At 37.2% G+C, this 21,294-nt stretch overlaps 1 long non-coding RNA gene across 1 annotated transcript; it reads left to right on the top strand.

Annotated features, from left to right (window-relative positions):
- Window positions 1-5,626: 5,626 nt before the first annotated feature.
- LOC121634984 lies at window positions 5,627-20,729 on the top strand. Its single transcript, XR_006009336.1, has 3 exons — window positions 5,627-5,791; window positions 6,037-6,042; window positions 20,720-20,729. It is a non-coding gene; the product is annotated as an uncharacterized LOC121634984 (long non-coding RNA).
- Window positions 20,730-21,294: the final 565 nt, after the last annotated feature.

Below are 21,294 nucleotides of genomic sequence, written 5' to 3'. Positions count from 1 at the left end.
TCAGAGTTTATGCAACAATGCAAAAAAGAGTTTAGGTTTTGGGACTAAAGAATTATGTAGAGATAAAAAAAAAAATACATGATGGCACTGTCATAGAGTCTAACGTGGCAATGCCAGGATTAATCAGGCTCAGGTTGTAAAAGAGTGATTCAGGGAGTGTCAAATTTAATTTTGACCACCATTGAGTGCAGAGCTTAAGCCTATTGACAATCTTCGGTATGTCCTGGAGAGGAAGGCAACATTCTCAAACTTCTATCATCAATACAAGATATTGTTCAAAAATTAAATTAACTCTAGATGATGTGAATGTTGTGACATTTCAAAAACTTATCAAAAAGATGCCACAGCAAATGTGTCCTGCCATTAAAGTGAAAGGTGGACATACATATCAGTATGTGTGACTTTATGAAAATAGAATATGTATTTAATGTGTGTGAATGGGTAAACGAGCAACACATTATGAAGCACATAATAGAATTTAAAAAGGTAAAAAGGTGCTACACAGAGCTTACCATTTAACATTTAATAAAGATTATTATCATTATTATTAATAATAATGATCTGTTACCTAAGAGGTAGCTAGAGTTTAAATGTCAGAGGATCTTTTCCAGTTGTAAGTTCATTTGATGCCCTGCTGCTACCCACAGTGAACTGGTCTCTGGCATAACAAAGCAGCTCAAGTGGATCCCAGTGGTAGGTCAACACATCAGTTCCACCTCCACAGTTTAACCACCAAAAGATCATTTATAAATGTAGACCTTTTTAGAGCAAGTGACCCATTTCATAAAGTCTAAGTACCATGATACTCTTACACTTAGCTTACACTTAGAGCCAGTGCAAAGTGAAGACTTTCAAAAAGTATGCAAATAACCCCAAGTTCACCATGGTAAACATGAAATTCAGAAACTTAATGTGTGCATGTGTAAACTCTCTACATGTTAATCCCTCATGGACAGAAGTTGTAGATGCAGTTTATTGTTAACCACAAAACAAATTGTACGCAGTCTGTTTTGAAAACCATAGATCGATTCACCCTCCCTTCCAGATTTAAATTAGTTTTTGTTTCTTTTTAAATTTCTTACATTTCATTAACTTGCTGCTGAAAAACAAGACAAAGAACAGCTCAGCTCATACAGCCTGTGGAAAGCAGTTTAACTGCACCTCTCCCTGTTTATAGTGGTTCTTCATTTTTCCAGTACAAAGGCGTCCAGTTCAAATATTAATACTGTATTGGTTTCATCGATCTAAATCTTGGTTCAATTTGTATTCACTAACTTAACCAAATTAAATACTTCTTCATAAATTTTCCAACAGACTAGTGGTTAGCTGAATCTCTTCTTCTACTTTTTGGAGTTTCTTGAACAACTAACTGGCAATTACTGCCTCCAAGTGGTGGGAAGCTTCATTGCAACTGCACTTTTTATGAAAACAGTAATATATCTTGTGTCCTCATGGCCCAAAGGTGTAAAACCGAAAGTGTTGTGCGGCCCTCTGGGTGGCACTCAAGGCCCCATGGTCAAGAATCAATGTTTTACAGTATTGGCCTCTTAAACAAAATACTTATTAAACTTTAATTATCTTCTGTGAGTGCATACGTAACCCTAAAGATGGAAGGAAACCAAGTTACTACCAGCAGTAGGAAAGGATTACATTTAAACCTGCATTCAGAAATCCAATGTCTCATTAATTTTTGGTGTAAAAAGGATATATGATTTCGTCTGTTCGCATAAAAAGTACATGTTAATATCACAATTGATGATGAATCAGCTTCTTGAAAGGGCAATAACCCAATACCTGACTCAGTATCAATTAAGGGGCAGAAAAACTCCAAAAAGCAATTCATATAGGTATAAATAAGAAACTGGATCAGGGCTTACAATGCTCTTCAATTCTAACTGAAGCTGAACAAAGTAGGAATTCCAAGATGCTTAGACTATCTATTTTCCCCCAACACAACCTCTCCTTCATAGATACATGATATGTTGTGAAGTTTCAGATATTATGAAACAGCATAAAAAGGTGTTTATAGCTGTCGGTGGATGCATGCACTGATCAAGATGTCAAATGAAATGAATCACTTTAAATATATTGCTCAATAAAACCTTTTGATTTGTTGATTTTACCTCAATCTTTGAGATAGAATCTATGTTATACCATCCGAATGACATTTTTAAAGTGATCTTTTAATTTTTTTTTCTCTTTAAATCTTTACTCAATCTATAATTCTGCCAAGAGCTGGCAGATGTATGTAAGTAGAGCACATAAGGTCATCGAACAAAATCCTTTTAACCTTAACTTGTTCCTATCATACAGCCAGCTGTCTATGAGGTGGGTCACCGTGGTGATGAAGCAGCCATTAGCTTGAGAAGACTGACCTTATAAAAGGAAATCTGTCACAAACTAAGTTTTCTCAAGTATCCAGCCTCCAAAAATGCATGATCAATTGAGCTGACTCAAGTGTTTTTACGAGTGAGATTCGCAGTCAGGAGTGTCAGTGCGTGATTATACCTCCATCTATCATTGTGATGGGACTAAGTATTGGCTCCTCATGACACACTCTGAGGAATAGGACTCGACTTCAAGACAGACTTCACAGACTTACTAGATCAGCAGTCTGGCGTATTCACAGGAGAGGGGAGCCTTTTCCCACATCCTTTCAACAACCTCTTCATTTATAGTTCTGAACTTCCTTTTCTAAGACTTGTTTTGTGCCACTGTTTCCATCTATGTCTTTAACTGCCAATATAATGCAATCCTACTGATGATTTATGCTATCCTGAAGCTCAAAAGACAAAGGACCAATTAAGCAAAGCACTCACTTTTGCCTAGTTTTCAGTAATCACATGACCTGAATTAACCAATGAATGAAACCTTTTTGCATAAAATGGACAAATTCCAGCTCCTGTTTCCCCAATGGTAAAGACAAGGACACAAATGAAGACCAGCAGCATATGACCAAACTAAAAAACATGACATTTTTATTCAGGTGTTGTTTGCAATAATTTTTCCGTCATAAGATTATAAAGACGCTTACAGAATGTAGTGCTAATAAGAAACTCATTAAGTGTAGTCTGTAGACCTTGAACAAAACCTACACTGACTGGAAAGAGACAGTTTCTGTCCATTGTGAGCACTGCATAAGATAAGTAAGGAAAAGACCAAGGAAAAGACCAAGGATGATACCTCCATATAAAAATGAAATACTTATGTATGCAACATTAAATATAGACTAATCATGGTGTGGAGCTGCTTTACTCTCTTTGGTACTTGGATATTTTCTCTGATTTGATACAGTGATCACATAAAATATGAATCTGGACATTATTTTAAACACAACTGTGGTTTTTATTATTGCGTAGCTATTTTCATTTATTTATTTTTTGAACTTATAGCTCAACACAGCTTTCTTTAATACTTGGCCCAAGAAAAAAGCCCAAGGAGAATTAAAAAAAAAAAAATCTAGTCTTTATTTGGCCCTTTAACAAAATGTTAATATATATATATATATATATGTATATATACTATTTTTCATCATGTAATATGCCAAAATTATTGTAGTGTTGTTACGGCCACTGCTTGTTGCAGGCAGCTGTGGCTGTTTATGATGCTGATTAGGGACTGCAGAGCACTGCCCGGAGTGGCTAAGGCCAGCGACTCTGCCCCCGCCCCGTTTTGACTGGCATCCCTCTGGACCAGTCAGGCTGCAGCCCAAGGGAAAGCTGAGGCTGAAAAGGCTGCAGCCGAGCCAGGTCTCCCTCATGTTGTGCACCGGGGGTGCGGGTGTCGCAACATCCTTTTGTGTCACTTTGGATGTTTTTGGAATTTAGTTCTGTGTGATTAGTTTAATTCTGTGTGTTCGTGTTAGCGCTGGGCTAGGTTAGCGTTTTATTGTGTTGTGACAGCGGTCACTTTAGTTATGGGCCTGTTGCTTTTGGTTGGTTTTAGTTTCACTACCGAGTTGCGGTTGTGTGTTTCGTTTGCACTCGGTGTGTGTTTGGTATAGGTTTTGTTTGTTTCTTTCTGCAGGTCCGCTAACCCCAGCTCATCTTTTGTTTTACAGGTTGTCATTCACTATGTCACGGGAATTGCAAATAAATGGGCTTTCATTTTAACTTACCACCTGTCCTCACTGTGCTTTTCGTTGAGCCCAAACATACCCCTTATATTGGGTCGTAACAAGTGGGGGCTTGTCCGGGATATTTCTTCTATTACCAATCTTGAAGGTTCTCCCGTGGTTTGCGAGGTGAGGATGATTAAGCCATTTGTTTTTCGTTTCCCTTCTTGTGGTCGTGAATGGGAGCTATTATTGTGGAGGGGCTCCCATCTTCCTACTTCTGGTGGGAACCGGCAGGAAGGTCTCCTGCCGTGTGGTGAGTTCTCTCCCTGTTGGAGGTTGGCATCCAGCAGCCGATGGCTCCATTGGGAGTGTGTGTGCGGGAAAGGAGATGGTGTGAACTGAACTTTTGGTAGCAGCTTTTGATAGGGTACTCTGGCCTAGAGGCGACCCGTTGTACGGTGGAGGACGTACCTCCCGAAGGTCGGGAGGGTGAAGCAGGAACATGCCTGTAGTCCTCCCCTGTTGCGCCGTCTTTTGTTCTGACACCCTAGTGGGGGCGATGAATGTGGGTGGTTGCATGTGGAAAGCTAAATGTGGTCAGACACCTCTCCCCGTTTGCTGCCATTTAGTGTTTGGTACCTGGTCTCCGAGACGTGGAGGTGAACTCACCATCGGCCCGCCTTCAGTTTCAGTAGCTGGATGGTTTGCCTTTGTTTGTGTGTGCACATTTTCGGTGGTGGCTGAGTGAACCCCACCGTTTCGTTACTTGTGTGTGTATGTCGTGTACGCTGCGGCGGTGGCCGTGTGAAAACCCCACCGCTCCGTCACTTGTGTGTGTAGTATGTACGTTGCGGGGTGGCTGTGTGATCCCCTACCGTGACGTCACCTGTCACGTGTGTGTTGTGCGTGTTGCGGCAGTGGTTGTGTGATACCCTGCCATTTCGTCACGTGTGTGTGTGCTTTGCGCACTGTCAGTGTGTCCTGTGTTCCTTCCGTTGAGGTAGTGGCTGTGTGGTACCCTACCTTTTTGATTGTGTGTGTGGGAACAAGCAGGGCCTTTTTTTTGTAGTTTCAAATTCCTTTTGGGGAGAGATTTTGAAACTATTAGGAGGGGTGTGTTACGGCCCCTGCTTGTTGCAGGCAGCTGTGGCTGTTTATGATGCTGATTAGGGACTGCAGAGCGCTGCCCGGAGTGGCTAAGGCCAGCAACTTTGCCCCAGCCCCGTTTTGACTGGCATCCCTCTGGACCAGTCAGGCTGCAGCCCAAGGGAAAGCTGAGGCTGAAAAGGCTGCAGCCGAGCCAGGTCTGGAGGGGGAGAAGCCAGAAAGGCTCAGGCCGCTCTCCCCCTCATGTTGTGCACCGGGGGTGTGCAGGTGTCGCGACATCCTTTTGTGTCACTTTGGGTGTTTTCGGAGTTTAGTTCTGTGTGATTAGTTTAATTCTGTGTATTTGTGTTAGCGCTGGGCTAGGTTAGCGTTTTATTGTGTTGTGACAGCGGTCACTTTAGTTATGGGCCTGTTGCTTTTGGCTGGTTTTAGTTTCACTACCGAGTTGCGGTTGTGTGTTTCGTTTGCACTCGGTGTGTGTTTGGTATAGGTTTTGTTTGTTTCTTTCTGCAGGTCCGCTAACCCCAGCTTATCTTTTGTTTCACAGGTTGTCATTCACTGTGTCACGGGAATTGTAAATAAATGGGCTTTCATTTTAACTTACCACCTGTCCTCACCGTGCTTTTTGTTGCGCCCAAACATACCCCTTATATTGGGTCGTAACAGTGTATTATTGTATTATTATTGTCTCCATGAGGGGATGGAAGACAAGTATCACATTGTTTTGAGCTAAGTTTTTACCATAAATCTCAGAAACTCAATCAAATATGATCCATGCAGCCTTATAAGGTTAAAGGTGGAGAGATTAAAATTTTTATCTGAACAACTATATATATATCCAGTACTTTCTAAGCCATCACATTCCTCAATAGTTTACTGTTGGAATAAGGAGGTAGTGAAGCTATTCCTATTATATTGGCAGCTGATGTCTATTTTCCTTTAATTTGTTGTAATTTGGTCGGAATCGACTTAATGTCTTGTCTGACATTTTACTGATATGGATTGTTGTATGACAAGTTTAATTAATGCTGAATGTGGCAGCAGAATTTTCAATGAGAAACCAATGAAACAAGTGAATACTCAACAACCGATCTTCTTTGTGTTATCGCTGCCACTGATTTTAGAAGCACAAGTCATGCATGGTCTCAGTTTTCCTGTATAAAATCAGTCTGAACTGTCTGTCATCCCAGACAGGTGTGTGCTTGTCAAAAATCACTATTTGCATTGTGACTTCATTTGAATAATAGTCAGTGAAAAAGGGCTGAATGCTGCACTCTTAACCTTAATATATTTCATTTTTTGTCTGATTAAATTACATGTTTCACTGAATCTTAATTGCTTTTTTTCTGAACCTGCTTATGTGATCTGATTTGCAAATTTCAGTGGGAATGGTATTGTATTACTTTTAATATCAAGGAAAGTCAGAGAGGGCAACGAGCTTTCCACAATTTACTCTTGGACGTTTTAAAGCATAAAACAAGGTTCAAAGGATTCAAGGACTATAAATGCCAAAAAGGGCAATAGTTGTTCTTTTCATAGAAAGGCATCAACTAATTGTTTAAACCCAATTGCCTCAAATAGGGAAAATAAATTATATTTTCATTTAAAATAAAGCGTCTATTCAAGGCCCACACTGAGTGGTTTATCCGCATATAATCCCAGGTGAAGGTCTAATGAATATATGGGCACCTCTCCAGTGATCATCTGCTGTGAGATTGGTGTTTAAAATGCATAATCAGCTGTAATTAATCGAACAAAGTGATTAATCATGTTTAGTTCCCTTTCTGTTTGCATGCAGCCTGTCATAATCAATTATTTGTGGGATAAATCGTGGCTCTGGAGATTGGAGTAGCGGGACTAAAGCGGGGCTCCTGATGAAGACTGATGACAGTCCTAAACATGGGACATGACAGTAGGAACATGGTGGAGATTGAATCCGTAACCCTCCAAGCACACCATAAATTATCTCACTCAAGATAAAATGATTGATTTGCATCGCTCCTCGCTGCACCTGGAATTGCTGTCCTTCACTGCAACAAGCGGTGGATGACCACAACATGCACTATTATAAGCTAATCCTCTGAAAGAAAATGCTGTAAGATGTGTTATTTAAGGATGGTCTCTAGAAAGCTCTCTTTTCTTTCTTTTTTTTATCCTTGACTAAACATGTCTACACAAAGGCAGCTGTCTTCAGAGAAATATTGTGTATGAGTGGCATACGTTGACATTTACTTTCAAACTAACAACCACAAGCAGGGCTGATTCACAAGCCCTGACACAAAATGTTGCACTGGATAAGAAGTAAGTTTACCTTCTTTAAAGGTGAACATCTCTAACTTTCACACTCTGTCACCATCTCCAGAAGTGAGAGGTAGCTGAAATGACAGTGGAACTACAGCAAACATGTCACAATCTGAAAGGTTTTGTGGGAAATTCTGTTTATTTTATATCTAGTAGATGTACCTGCTAGCAAGGTGTCATACCAGAGTCATGTTTTAGATCATGGTTTGTAGAAAAAAAACATGATGTCAATTTGTTGGCTTTGGTTTGTCGGATACACAAGCCACTTGCAGTTTCTTAGAAATGAAGGGAAGGTTTGTGTGAATAAATTATCCCTAAAAAGTAATATTTCACAATTCAGAGGACGCTTGCTTGAATTTTATTCACATACAATTTCTGCTCTAAACTCTGATGAGTTGATCAGTGTTTGTTTGAATAATACAAAGTAAAGATTGTTTATATATATACATATATATATATATATATATATATACTGTATATGTATATATATATATATATATTTTTTTTTTTTTTTTTTTTTTTTTCTTTTTCATCATCAAAATTCACAACTGGAATTTATTGACAGGAACAAGTTTAGGTTAAAAGGATTTTGTCAGATGACATCATGTGCTCTTCTATTTCAGTGGAGACCAATAATGGTGATCATCAGAAAGACGTTGTTGACGTGAATCTCATGTTTAATGTACGTAAACTGTTTTGTCTACTCGAAATTGAAAAGTCATTAGGATTTTACTGTGATAAGTTTGACACTATTTACCACCACAGTCTGAAATGTACGTCAGAAATCAATCTAAGTTAAGCTAGTAGCTAGTTTAGCTTGTTGGAAATGAACAGGTTGACTCTCACATTTAGTTTAATGAAAAAGTATGGTACTTTCTACATTTTCCGAAAGGCAGACATTACAGAAGCACATTAGCAGTTTATACTTAATGCTAAAAGTTAAGTTCGTATTACATCATGTAAAGTATTTAAATTTAACTTTTATAATATATATATAATATATAATGTATTTTATCACTATTTACATTTATATAACTATGGCTTTTATTTAGAGATTTTATTTTTGAAATAAAAAATATAACTTTGATTAATTAAGCACTCACTTTTAAAGGTGCAGCCAGCACAGTCCAGCAAGAAGAGACCTGTCCAACCTGGTGTACGTATCTGTGTAATAATGTCTAAGGAAAACATTCAGAATAAACAGACTTTTTAGTCAGTTTTTAGTAATTAGTAGTTTGGTGTAATAAGCCAAACTATTTGGTATTGAGTGAACTAAACCTTTAAACTATTAGAATTAATACCGAAATAAACCTTCAAAGATGTTGTAAGAAGAGACTTTTAACTCCTTCAGAATCAGAAGTATTGATCTCCACGAGGCAATGCCTTACTTTGAAGCTTCATGAGAAATTAAATATTATCATTTTTATTTGGGTGTAATGCAACTTCTAATAAAGTTTTAAAGTTTTAAAGTGTAACCTTTGAGAAGAAGAGGTATTTAAGTTGGACACTAACTAACTGCAGCTTCGTCTGGAGTCTGGAGGACCTGCTGGTCCAGAAATGCAGCTGCCGTTTTACAATCATCCAGTAGGTGGCACTGTCCCAAAAACATGTTTTTATTTCTACAAAAAATGTAATTTATTTATCAAAAACAAATGCACAAAAATATAATCAATGCCAACTTTTAATATTTATAGTCATCAGGGGTCTACAAGTGCAGGTCCAGAACTGCAGGTCTGAATCTGCAGCTCTCACAGACACATACTGTTGAAAAAGTTATTGATCATAATCACAGCATATCTGAAGTTACTCATTTTACAGCTTTCTGAATGACGAAGTGTGATCCAGTGTTTTTATTAACAGAAGGACACAGATTGCTGTGGGGCGCAAAAAAAGCTAAAAGCAAACAAACAAGCTTCGCTATTAGCGGCTAACAACGATAACATTTGCCCACCAATCTTCTGGTGGGTGGGACAAACTCAAGTTTGACAAACAAAGGTGCTGGGATGCTACACTGATCTCTCTTTCCTTTTGTATTGTTATGGTTGTGATAATTTTGTTTATTTTATTTATCTATTTATTGTTTGGTGGTATTGTTAATGCAAAAACAGCTTTGTTAATTTATTAAGCTTTTATCTTCTCATCTTGCATTTCTATGGTGTGATTTTACGATACTGGTGCTACTGGTCTTGGGCTAGATCTCAAACCATGCATCACTGTGGACATTTTTGTCAATTTAGGCATTGTTTTTCCTCTAAATTTTGCCATTATTTTGGCTGAGTTAGTGGATATTGCACAATTTCTTTGCAGGAAATTCTCTTCACAAATTTTAGAATACACTTTTTTATTTTATCTATGAATGAAACTTTCTTGTCATTGCAACAGGTGCAATGACTTTTTTTCCCAGTACAAACCCATCCAGGAGTAGACAACAACAACAACATATAAACAAACAGGATCAGACAGACTGAGGCAGCAGCCGCCGTGCAGTACGCCATTTTTTTATTTTTTTTTAATGAATCTAATAGAATTTTTATGTATAGTCCTTCATGGGGCAAATTTTAGTGGTGAATAATTGATTGATCTATTGTTAAAAATTTTATTTCAACAAAATACTAATTAAATATATAAATAAAACAGGATAACAAAAGGAACACACAAAAGAAAGAAAAAAAATCTTTGTCCAAAGGCAATGGGGAGAAACCAGTGCTTATTCAGTCCCACTACCTTAGCTGCAGAGCACCACAAAGCAGTCCTGCTTAGGACAGTGGATCTCAAACTTTTTGAGCCACATATATAACATATATTGGTGTTTGCGACCCCCACGTGAAGACTTAGGGATTAATTGCGTGATATATCAAATGGGTCATCAAACTGTCAGAATCTTCATAAAAAAGGAGAATAAAGTGGTTTTTGGTGGTTCACCGCTATGAAAAGTAACCTACATACCCAAAATCAGCTTCCGTTGGGGAGATAATGTCAAATTTAGATTTTTATTATGACGTGTACTAACTTTGTTGTTTATGCATTAATATGTTAAAAAAAAAAAATATTGTGCTAATTTCAAAGATTTATTTCTTCATTGATGGTTTAATTTTGTAAACCCTCATAAAATTTCCAAATTTATTTGATAAATGTAACGTATACATTTTTTACAATTATCTGGTGATCCCCTGAAATTATCACCTAAGCCATTCAATATGTTTAAGTAATTACCATCATATGATCAGAGCTTATGATGGTTCTAAGTCAGTTTTATATCCACATTTTATTACACTTTCTGGTTGGGTAAAGACAACAATGAGATTTTGCTAATAATCTTGAAAGCAACATAAAGTAAATGCATTACATTCTGATACTTCCATTTGCAAGCTTCCTTATAAAATCCATCCTCCTCTTTTTCTGTATATCATCCCAGTACTAAATATAATATAGCCATCTAAGATAAGGCAAAGCATGCAGACAAATAGCTGGACCGGATTAGTATATTCATATCTTTTTAGTGACTTATTAAGGAAATAGATGGGGAATTATATATGCTATTTTGAAGCAGAAAGGTTATTTTTATCTATAATTTTTAGAAATTGTAACATGTTCAAATAGACAAGGCAAGGCAGTTTATTTTTATATCACATTTCATGTACAGGGCAATTCAAAGTGCTTTGCATAAAACAAAGACATTACAGATATTTAGAATAGTAAAAGGCAGCAAGACATAATCACAATAAAATAATAAATTACTTTAAAATGATTAAAAGCAAGAAGTTTAAAAGTTACCGTGCAGATTTCATGCATAGGCACATGAGAAAAGAAATGTTTTTAACCTGGATTTAAAAATGTCTACATTTGGGGAAAGTTTAATCTCCACTGGCAGTTTGTTCCACTTGTTTGCAGCATAACAGCTAAATGCTGCTTCTCCATGTTTAGTTTGGACTCTGGTCTGGACTAGTTGACCAGAGTCTTTGGCTCTAAGAGCTCTGCTAGATTTATATTCTCTGAACATATCACAGATGTATTCTGGGCCTAAACCATTCTGGGATTTGTAAACAATCAGAAGGGTTTTAAAATCTATTCTGTGACTGACTGGAAGCCAGTGTAAAGATTTCAAAACCGGTGTGATGTGTTCAGATCTCTTAGTCCTGGTTAAAACTCTAGCAGCAGCGTTTTGGATGAGCTGCAGAGGTTTAAAGCTCTTTTTAGGAAGTCCTGTTAAAAGACCATTACAGTAATCCAGCCTGCTGGAGATGAATGCATGGATGAGTTTCTCTTGGTCTTTCTGTGTTTATTCTTTTTTTTTTATTTCTACATACAAATAGACATATTTTGAGTGTAGGAAAAAGTCACCAGTGTAGCTGAAGTTTTTTACCTTGGGAGTGGAGTGTATCAACGACTGTCCCAAATTCTCAGACTGACACTTTATACAGCAAACCCAAGAGAGCCACGGAGAGATGGAGGCAGATTTACAGATCCTCGAATACTACATGAAAGAACCCTGCATGCACATGTATGCACATGTATCTAGATATAAAGAAGTTATTTAGTTAAAAAAACAGAAACAAAAAAGAAAGTCTTAATATTTCATATTTAATATATATAAACAGAGATCAGTTTAATGGAGGAAATTTTAATGCAACTCCTGCATCTGAGCTAAACTCAACAAAACCCAGCCTAGGCTGCTTTTCTAGCCAAAACACTGACTTTCTTTTTTTTTTTTTTTTGGTGCACAGTGCTTTATTTGACACTTTGATCTTCACAGGTGGGAAATGCAAACAGTCTTTGTGAGCAGGTGGATGTGAAGGTCTAGATAAGCCCAGACAGAAGCCTTGTGTTGGCACAGCCACCTTAGCAGGTCAACACTCAAGGCGCTACAACACAGTCAAGAATGTCATCTGGTATCAGTAACTGCATCTCTCTCATACACTTCAAACAAGCCCTCACACCAGTCTGGGCCATGTGACACACACACACACACTGATTTATACACATGCACAATATACACACACACATTTAACATCACCACAACTACGGAGGATTGCTGGGGCTGAAAAATCCGGGGGGTTGATGGGTAGTTATGGCAGGTGACAGAGTGTGCTGCACACTCAGACAAATAGAGTCTGGCAGCTTCCCTTCAGAAAGACTTGCGGCTGTTGTTATTTTTCCCCTTATTTTCTTTTTCTCTCTCTCTTTCTTTTTTTTATTACTGCCTGACTGACTGCTTCTGCCTTTTACCAAACATCCATTGTTTACCTCTGTTCTGCTCAGTCTCACCTCCGATGACAAGCCATCCATGGAGAGCCACTTCCTTTTTATTCTTTTCCTCTTTTTTCCCCTTTTCTTTCATCCTCTCTGTTTAGTTCCTTCCTGTTGAGTCTTCCTTTTGAGTTTTTCTATCTCGCTCTCTTTTTTTTTCTTTTTTTTTGTACAATCATGATGAATGAGCTTTAAACTGACATGGTGTCAGGCTTTCTCCCATGGATTCACAGTTTTATAATTAAGTCTGGCATAGCTTGCCACCAACTCAGGGGAACAATCATGTGACAGAGAAGAATGTCTGTGACTCTTTCAGCTGATCCTGGCATGTGTTTAGATCATGACTTAAAAACAACAACAGAAAAAATCTAAAAAGGAATGAGATGCATTAGAACTGTGATTGATGGCATTTGGAGGCAGATTAAATAAAACTCCATGCATATGTATAAATTCAATGTCAGACATACATTTATTTTTTGTGCATGTGATTTGGTCTGACTCCATTCACAAGTGACATTAAAATGCATCTCAGCCTTCCACACTGAAATTGCATCAATTTTTCTTAAACAGAAATTAGATTGTCAGTCACATAACTTCCTTTCAAAATGTTTTCATTGACTTAAACAAGTGGAGTGTCACACTCTATGCAGCTTTCCCTGATACTTCAAAACAGCTGATAAAAGCTAGTCAACACTCACCTGTTTGATGGCTTATTTATTCCAGTTTTTTAGTTTATGAATTAAACTACGCATAGAAGCATACTAGTGGGTCATATTCAACAAAGACTGTCGTGTGAACAGAAATTATCACAGTACAGTGTGGGAATTTAATTTTTCATTGATTATTCATTCCTCTCTGATCTTATTACTTTGCATTAATAACAAGGTCAAAACATTATAAGCACTTACAGATCTAGGAAATAACAATGGTGTATTTAAAATTAAGTATCACTGTAAACAAGTTGTGAACAAGTGGTTTATCTCTTCTAAGTGTTCACATTACTGTCTGGATTTTCTTTTTGTTAACTGTTTTCTATGGTGTGCCGCACCACTTGTTTGATACTTAATCATATATTTTTGTACAACCTAGGGGAGAAGACAGAGGTCACCTGGCAATCCAAAGGTTAGGGTTCAATCCACACCTTGTACCTTTAACACCATTTCTTCCTGCAGTTGGTTAACCTTGCCAGCTTTGCACCAGGAGAACAGCATGCATGGAATGTCATGAATGTCATGTTGACCATATTAGACCATCCACACTGGCTGCATGAGATGTGCCTCTCAGACTTCCAGCCTCAGTTCATTCAGTGTGCTGCTTTTTTCCCACATCAAGGTATGCAGAAGTGTATTAAGCAAAATACATAGTAGAAAAAAACATGTTGGTAATTATATTGAGCTCATATCAGCAACAATATACTTTGATATGTGCTAGACCAGTGATCCTCAGTCCTGGTCTTTGACAGACTATGTCCTAAATGTTTTAAAAATTTCCCTACTGCAACACACCTGACTGAAATCAATGAGTAACTAGCAAACTTGTGCAGAGCTTGACATCAAGCTCTATACAAGTCTGGGTCTAAATCATGACCTGTGTTCCTAAAGATTCTGAGAATCCTCTCAGAGTCTTAGCTTAAGAGTGATTCCAGAAGATTCTCAGAGAACTCTGAGAAAGGAATGGACAGAAATTCCTATCTTAGTGAGAAAGTGTGGTTGACCCCCGTTGCTAGGTATGAATCATCATTTCAAAAGCTGTGACTGGTTGATCCTAAAAGCTAGATACAACTTTAGTGAAAATGGGCATAGAATGGACCATCAAATCAATAACTTAATCATAGAATCTATTCTATATGAAAACTGTGTAATTTGAAATAACTTTTTACCTAAAAAGAAAATTTGTTATATAAATGGTAAGCTATACTTTGAAATTATCCTACAGAAAATGTAGAAACTCAGACCCCCTGGTACAGTAGTTACATGCTCATAGTTATATTTATTTGCTTACATTTATGTTGTGTCCTGTCAAGTTTATGTTTTCTGTTGTCTATTCTGTTTCCAGTTTTGGTTTGAGTGTTTTATTTTGAAGTTCTAACTCTCCTCTCTTTTCAGATGTCTTGTCCTTCCTGCCTTTGTGTCTGTCCTGTCCTGACAGATTTCACCTGATCCATTTCCTCCTGTCTGTATATAATCTGTGTGTTTTCATTAGCCCATTGCCTGATTGTAATTCCTGTTCTAAACCAGACAACCTGATCTGAAGCCTGTTACTGGGATAAACTATTTAATTTTTACTGGTCTCAGAAGTCCTGCTTTTGGGTCCCTTGCCTGAGCTCAGCTTAACAATTTATTTACCATGCTGGTAATTGCTGTACTTTCAACTTTGAACATTTCAACTCCATTGTGTATTAACGAGGGTAAAATGGTCCAGCTTCCATCAGTGTCTGTGACTGGTAACCGGCCTATAAGAAGCAGCATTGGTTAGCATTCAAATCTACCACAAACCAGAGAACAGTAATGGAGAAGAAAAGAAGAAGGAAACCAGCTGGACAGAGAAGCAGTGTTTACTCCTGGCTTAATTGGTTAATGAGCATCAAAGTGTTTTGAAAGGTATATTTAAAAAAAAAAAAAAAAAACAATCGAATCTGTAATGTTTAATTAATTCACTGTCATCCAGTGTTTGGAGAATATCTCTTCTGTCTCTTCTGTCCGCCATTCTGTCCTCTGCTTAGGGAACTCCCAAGCATAGTAAAAGTCCTCTTCCCAGCTCTTAACAGATCTCACCTTAGGAGTTCTCTTAAGAGCTAGGATTCTTTAGGAATAGCTTTTATCTTTACTAGGATCTACTTTTCACTTTTTGGGGAAAATCTAAAAAAACATCATGTTTCTCAGAATTTTCTTAGAATTTGGCCACTTGGAGCAGCTCTTTGCACTAAGAATCTTTAGTAATATGACCCCATGGGTGTAGCATCAGGAAAACTTCTAAAATTAGCAGGAATGACGCTTATGGACTAGGATTGCTCATCCCTGTTCTAGATGTTAAAAATACATTAACTTGTAAAAATGACAACTGGAGAGAATAATGAATTGTTTTCAGCAACTGAGTGTCTGTTCAGAAGTTACAACTGAGTAACTTACATACCTTCACTTTTTAAGTCACATCAACTATAAACTACACACACGCAAAAAGAAAACCAAAAAGAAACTAAAAACTGTACTTAGGAATAATTAAAACACAAACAGTTACCGAGTGGCAGCAGAGGAGGGGTGGGAATTCCCACCACTGAGGCTGATTTGATACGCATCTTGGTACGCTGCCAGTGTTACGACACATTAATCATACAGTGAAGCACTAGTGAAGAAATACGATTCACCCCTCTTGACAATGATGTGATTCATTAATGATTTGACAACAATTTTACTTTATACAGTGCGATTTGGTTCAATACGATTTATCATGCGATTCCAGACTATTTAACACAATACAAAGAATTTACAAGGCCACGTCTAGTTTCCAAATATTATCACAGTGATTTTAGCTCTTGCTTCATTAAGGATATATTTGGTACTTGATTGTTTTCTGTAAAGCAGACCACTAAATTAAACTTAAACAAAGATACAATTCAATATGGTACTAGAGGATGGTTTTATTTCTAATTCTATTAAAAAAAAAAGAAAAACTGGAAGCACAGAGTACAAGAATTCAAACCACTGTTATTTATTTATTTATTTTTTATGAATAATTGTGGCCATTATGTTTTAAGCTAGAAGCTCTAACGTCAAAAACCATCTCTATCGCCCCATGGTATAAAGCCTCCTTCAAAAAATTCCTGGAACCAGGCAGGGATCCAGATCACCCCCAAAGCCTAACCACTTGCTCCTTATTTAATTTCTGACATTTCCTAAAAATGTCATCAAAATACGTCCATAACCTTTTGAGTTTTGTTGCTGACAGACAAACCAATGCCCCGACTGCTTGACCTCCACCATGACGGAGGTAATGCAACATTCACAAACAGTCCTGTCCTCAGGACCTTTTACTAATTGTGTTCTCTGTAATTTTACAATGTTTTACAAAACACTCCTCTTCACCTATTGTCTCGCTGCACTCCATGTTTGCTGTTTAGTAATTGCAGATGCGCCACCCGGCTCCCACCTGGTTTCATTACAAAACACAGAAAGATAGTGATGATGCATTCATGGCACCTTGAAAGTATGGGTGCAGAGGAGAAAAACTGTGTAATAATGGATCTAACCATGGGTTTTACCAATGCACACATGCTAAGAAAGATACATGGGGCATTTAACTGCACTTGTATCCGCACACACCTGCAGGACTGCAGACCCGGATTGCCCATCCCTGTGCTTTACCATTGTTTGCTAGCCAAATTCTTAGCAGCAAGGACACGCTTGCCTACATGTTTTCTTCTATTTCCCCCCTTCAAATGAGGATGATGCAGTCAGATATCCCATTTACTTTGTTGATTTAACAATTAATTAAAATTCAAAGACTGTGGTTTATCATTTACATAACAGGCTCACTTGGCTGACCAGAATGTCATGGTTATCACAACACATAGTGTGGTTAACTCCTCTAAGTGCTGCAAGTATGACTTGAAGAGCTTTCCACGGTCATTTTTCCTTTCAAAGGCAGAAATGTGTGAATATGAAAATCACTTGTCAAACAGATTTATGTCCTGTAAAGGCAACTGACCATGTGTCAGTAAACTTAAACAACCATATTGATTAGCAGTAAGCCTTTAGACAAACAAGCCATTCTTTGGGTTGTCAGCATATCAATACATGAGCGTGATTGTTGTAGGCCCCTGACATTACTTATCTTATACTGTTCCAATCACACATAAGCAAAGTAATTTTTTAAGGAAATATTCAACCAAATACTCCTCTCTAATTATCTGTTAGGCTTTAATTATTAAGCAATTATTTAGATCAGCAGCTGTGTTTCTGTTTTTCAAGGTGGAAATCAGATTTCTTTACCACAGTATCTTTTTATTCTTCTGTGGTAGTGAAATAATACTTGAAGCTACAGTAATTAATTTCTTAGCTACTTAGTGGAAATGCAACAAGTTATGACCCTATATAGACGTTTTCTATCTCATCAGAGTTACATAATGGCACAAAGAGACACAGAACACTTGCAATTATTTGGGGTTCTTTTAAAACTGGAAGTCATTTGGTGTAGATCAAAGAAAAATGGATTTTATTTGGATTTCCGTTGTAGTCTGTTTCCCATTCACATAAACAAATAGAGAGGAGCAAACATGAAGGTGAGCAGAATGAGAAGTAGCTCATTGGAGCACAGCTCCAGAGACTGTCCTCATGCATTATCGAGGCATCATTAAGACCCATAGTAAAGGAGAAATGCAATTCCAAACAGATATGAGACAAGGTGTGTGTTTATTCTCTTTTGCCACAAAGAATGCAGCAATTTTTTTATTTTATTTTATTTTTTTTTTGTATTATTAAAATGTAGATTTCCTGCATGTTTTGAATAATGAGAACCACATAGTGGCAGGTTGTAAGTGAGGTATATAATAACCTGCCGGGTTTTTTTTACTGACATCACTATGCGATTGTTAGTCTTTTTATTAAGGGAAGTAGACAGAGTATAGAAAACTATTTTTCTTTTCTTTTCTTTTTTTATTGACAGAGAAGATCCTTACACTCACACTGCAATGTGCTGAAATAATTACCTAATTATTTTATATAAATACATTCATAAACAGATTTTCTTTTGAATAGACAGCAGAAGCTTTTTTCTGTTTTCACAGAAACTTGGTAGGGTGTAATTAGTGGATTCATCTTTTATTGTATGCAGCATGGTTATTATTAGGAGTGTAACAACACACTGACTATATCAATGCTGTAATTCATTTATCAAAGTGCTAAAAGTATTGATCCAAAATTAAAACATCAATCACACATTGATGCTTTATCTTTGGTAAGATGCACTGAAGAAAGAACACGTGGAATTGTTTAGACTTGCTTGTTATAACAACCAAAGTTTCTCATTATAATCTCATGAAGAAAATAATGGTGTAAAATTTGATAAAATCACACTGTACTGCCTTGGTTACTGTAACTAAATTCTAAAAGTATTTGGTTAGAGACCCTAAATAGGAGCAAGGTGTACACTTTAACTTGCTTCAATGGGAAGGCAAATTTATTTGTATAGCAAATTTCATGTACAAGACAATTCAAAGTGCTTTACATAAAAGATTAAAAGCATTACAGGAGGGTGCAGGAAGCAATGACAAGTGCATTAAAAACAAACTTTAAAAGAAATGAAAGAAATTAAATGAAAACAGAAAAGCTAAGATAAAACAGATAAGATGCAAGAAATAAAGTTCCAGTGTGGAGAATTTGTTTTGATAATAGGCATCAAATAGAAAAGTTATTAACCCTGATTTAAAACTGCTGAGAGTTTAAGCAGACCTGCAGTTTTCTGGGAGTTTGTTCCACATGTGAGGATCACAAAAGCTGAACGCTGCCTCTCCATGTTTATTTCTGACTCTGGGAACAGAAAGTAGACCTGACCCTGATGACCCTGGTTGGTTCATAACAAACTAGATTTTAAAGACAATTCTTTGACAGACAGGAAGCCAGTGTAAAGATCTGAGGACTAGAGTTCTAGGATCTACTTTCTTGGTCTTAGTGAGGACTCGAGTAGCAGCGTTCTGTACTAACTGCAGCTGTTTAATGGACTATTTAGGGAGACCTGTGAGGACAGTATTACAGTAGTCCAGTGTAGTGTAATAGGCCGACTTTACAACTGTCTTTATATAACTGCTGTAAATCATGTCTGAGTCCAGGACTACTCCCAGATTTCTGGCTTGGTTGTTAGTTTTGAACTTAGAGGTTTGAAGGTCAGTACTGCCTTTTATTGTTTCTTCCTTTACTCCAAAAACTATTTTTTCAGTTTTATTTTCATTTAACTCAAGGAAGTTCTGGCACATCCAATCTTTAATTTGATTGATGCAGTTGATCAGAGGTTGGATCGGACTGTAGTCTCCTGGTGAGATGGTTATGTAGATTTGTGTGTCATCAGCATAACTATGGTAATATATTTAGTTGCTTTTCATAATTTGTGTGAGATGTTGAACAGCAGTGGCCCCAGGATGGAGCCTTGGGGAACCCCACAGGTTATTTTGGTTCGCTCAGATTTTATAGTTACCTATAGACACAAAGTAGTCCCTGTCTTTTAAATACGACTAAAACCACTTAATTGTAGTGCCAGAAAGTCCATCCCAGTTTTTCAGCTGGTCTAGTAAGATGGTTTGGTTGACCATGTCAAATGCAGCACTGAGATCCAGCAGTACCAGGACTGAAAAATCTCCGCTATCTGTGCTCAGGCGGATGTCATTAAAGATCTTAACTAGAGCATCTCAGTGTTGTGGTGTGCCCGAAAGCCTGACTGATAGACATCAGAACAGTTGTTTAGTGTCAGGAAGTTGTGTAGCTGTTGAAAGACAGCTTTTTCTATAATCTTACTAAGAAAGGAGAGGTTTGATATCGTCCTACAGCTGCTCATGAGTGACGAGTCTAGGTTTTTCTTTTTCTGTAGTGGCTTGATGACGGCTGTTTTTAGGGTCTGAGGGAAGACACCTGAAAGTAGATATGTGTTGACAATCTGTAAGATATCTGTAATATTTCTTAAATTTCTTTAACATTATCTGTGCGTTTTTAAATCTCACTATATAGAATGTGGTAGAGTTTATTTTTGTTTTGATTCATTTTTCATTTAAACATCTGTTTTAGCTCAGAAATAAAAAATATGTTTTTTATATACTTTAGTTGCTTTTTGTGAGTTGATATGAATGGAAGTAGTTGTGTTAAGTCAGCATGTGATATTGTTTCAAATCAATTATTGGGTCCTGAATCAAATCAAAAATAAAACATATTGTGATAGAATTTATGATATTAGCAAATAAAATGTATTGTCCATTAAATATAAATATTATTGTATTATGGTCAAACATGTTACGTACACCCCAAGTTGTTAAACCTATGCAGATCCAATATTGCAGCACCTCAGCTGCCAATGCTAGGCTACTGGGAAATTTTCCCCATAAATTAAGTCAAGTTTCTGTTGCTGTATACAACACTACTGTTAAGTTATTGCGAAGCTAGCCCCTCACAATGATAACTGAGACTTAGACTTCAGGGCCTTTAAGTCTCAGTTAAGACTTGTACTTGGGATTTTGTCTGGGTTGGTCCTTGGATCTTCAGTGGCTATGACACCTGAGATGTTCAAAATTTCTGGTCATTTTTTTGATAATGTTAACAGCTGTTACACTCAACACACACACATTTACATGTACCTTTTGTCTTAACCAGTGCAGGGAGGGTTATTACTGTTCAGTTCCTTTTTGATTAAAAACAAAAAGATGTTCAGATTTTGAATTGAAAGACATGACTTTCAAAAGTAATTACAGCCAGAATCATTAATGTCACTTAATATGCACATATTTTAAAAGAGAATAAATCACCCACAGTGGGTGACTGATCACTATGGAAACCTTTATAATCTAATGTACATTTGCAGCTTTGCTGTTGGTGCTCTGTGTGATG

Source organism: Melanotaenia boesemani, chromosome 1 (genome assembly GCF_017639745.1).
Source record: "Melanotaenia boesemani isolate fMelBoe1 chromosome 1, fMelBoe1.pri, whole genome shotgun sequence".
NCBI lineage: Eukaryota > Metazoa > Chordata > Actinopteri > Atheriniformes > Melanotaeniidae > Melanotaenia > Melanotaenia boesemani.
This window is presented reverse-complemented; position numbering and strand designations above follow the sequence as displayed.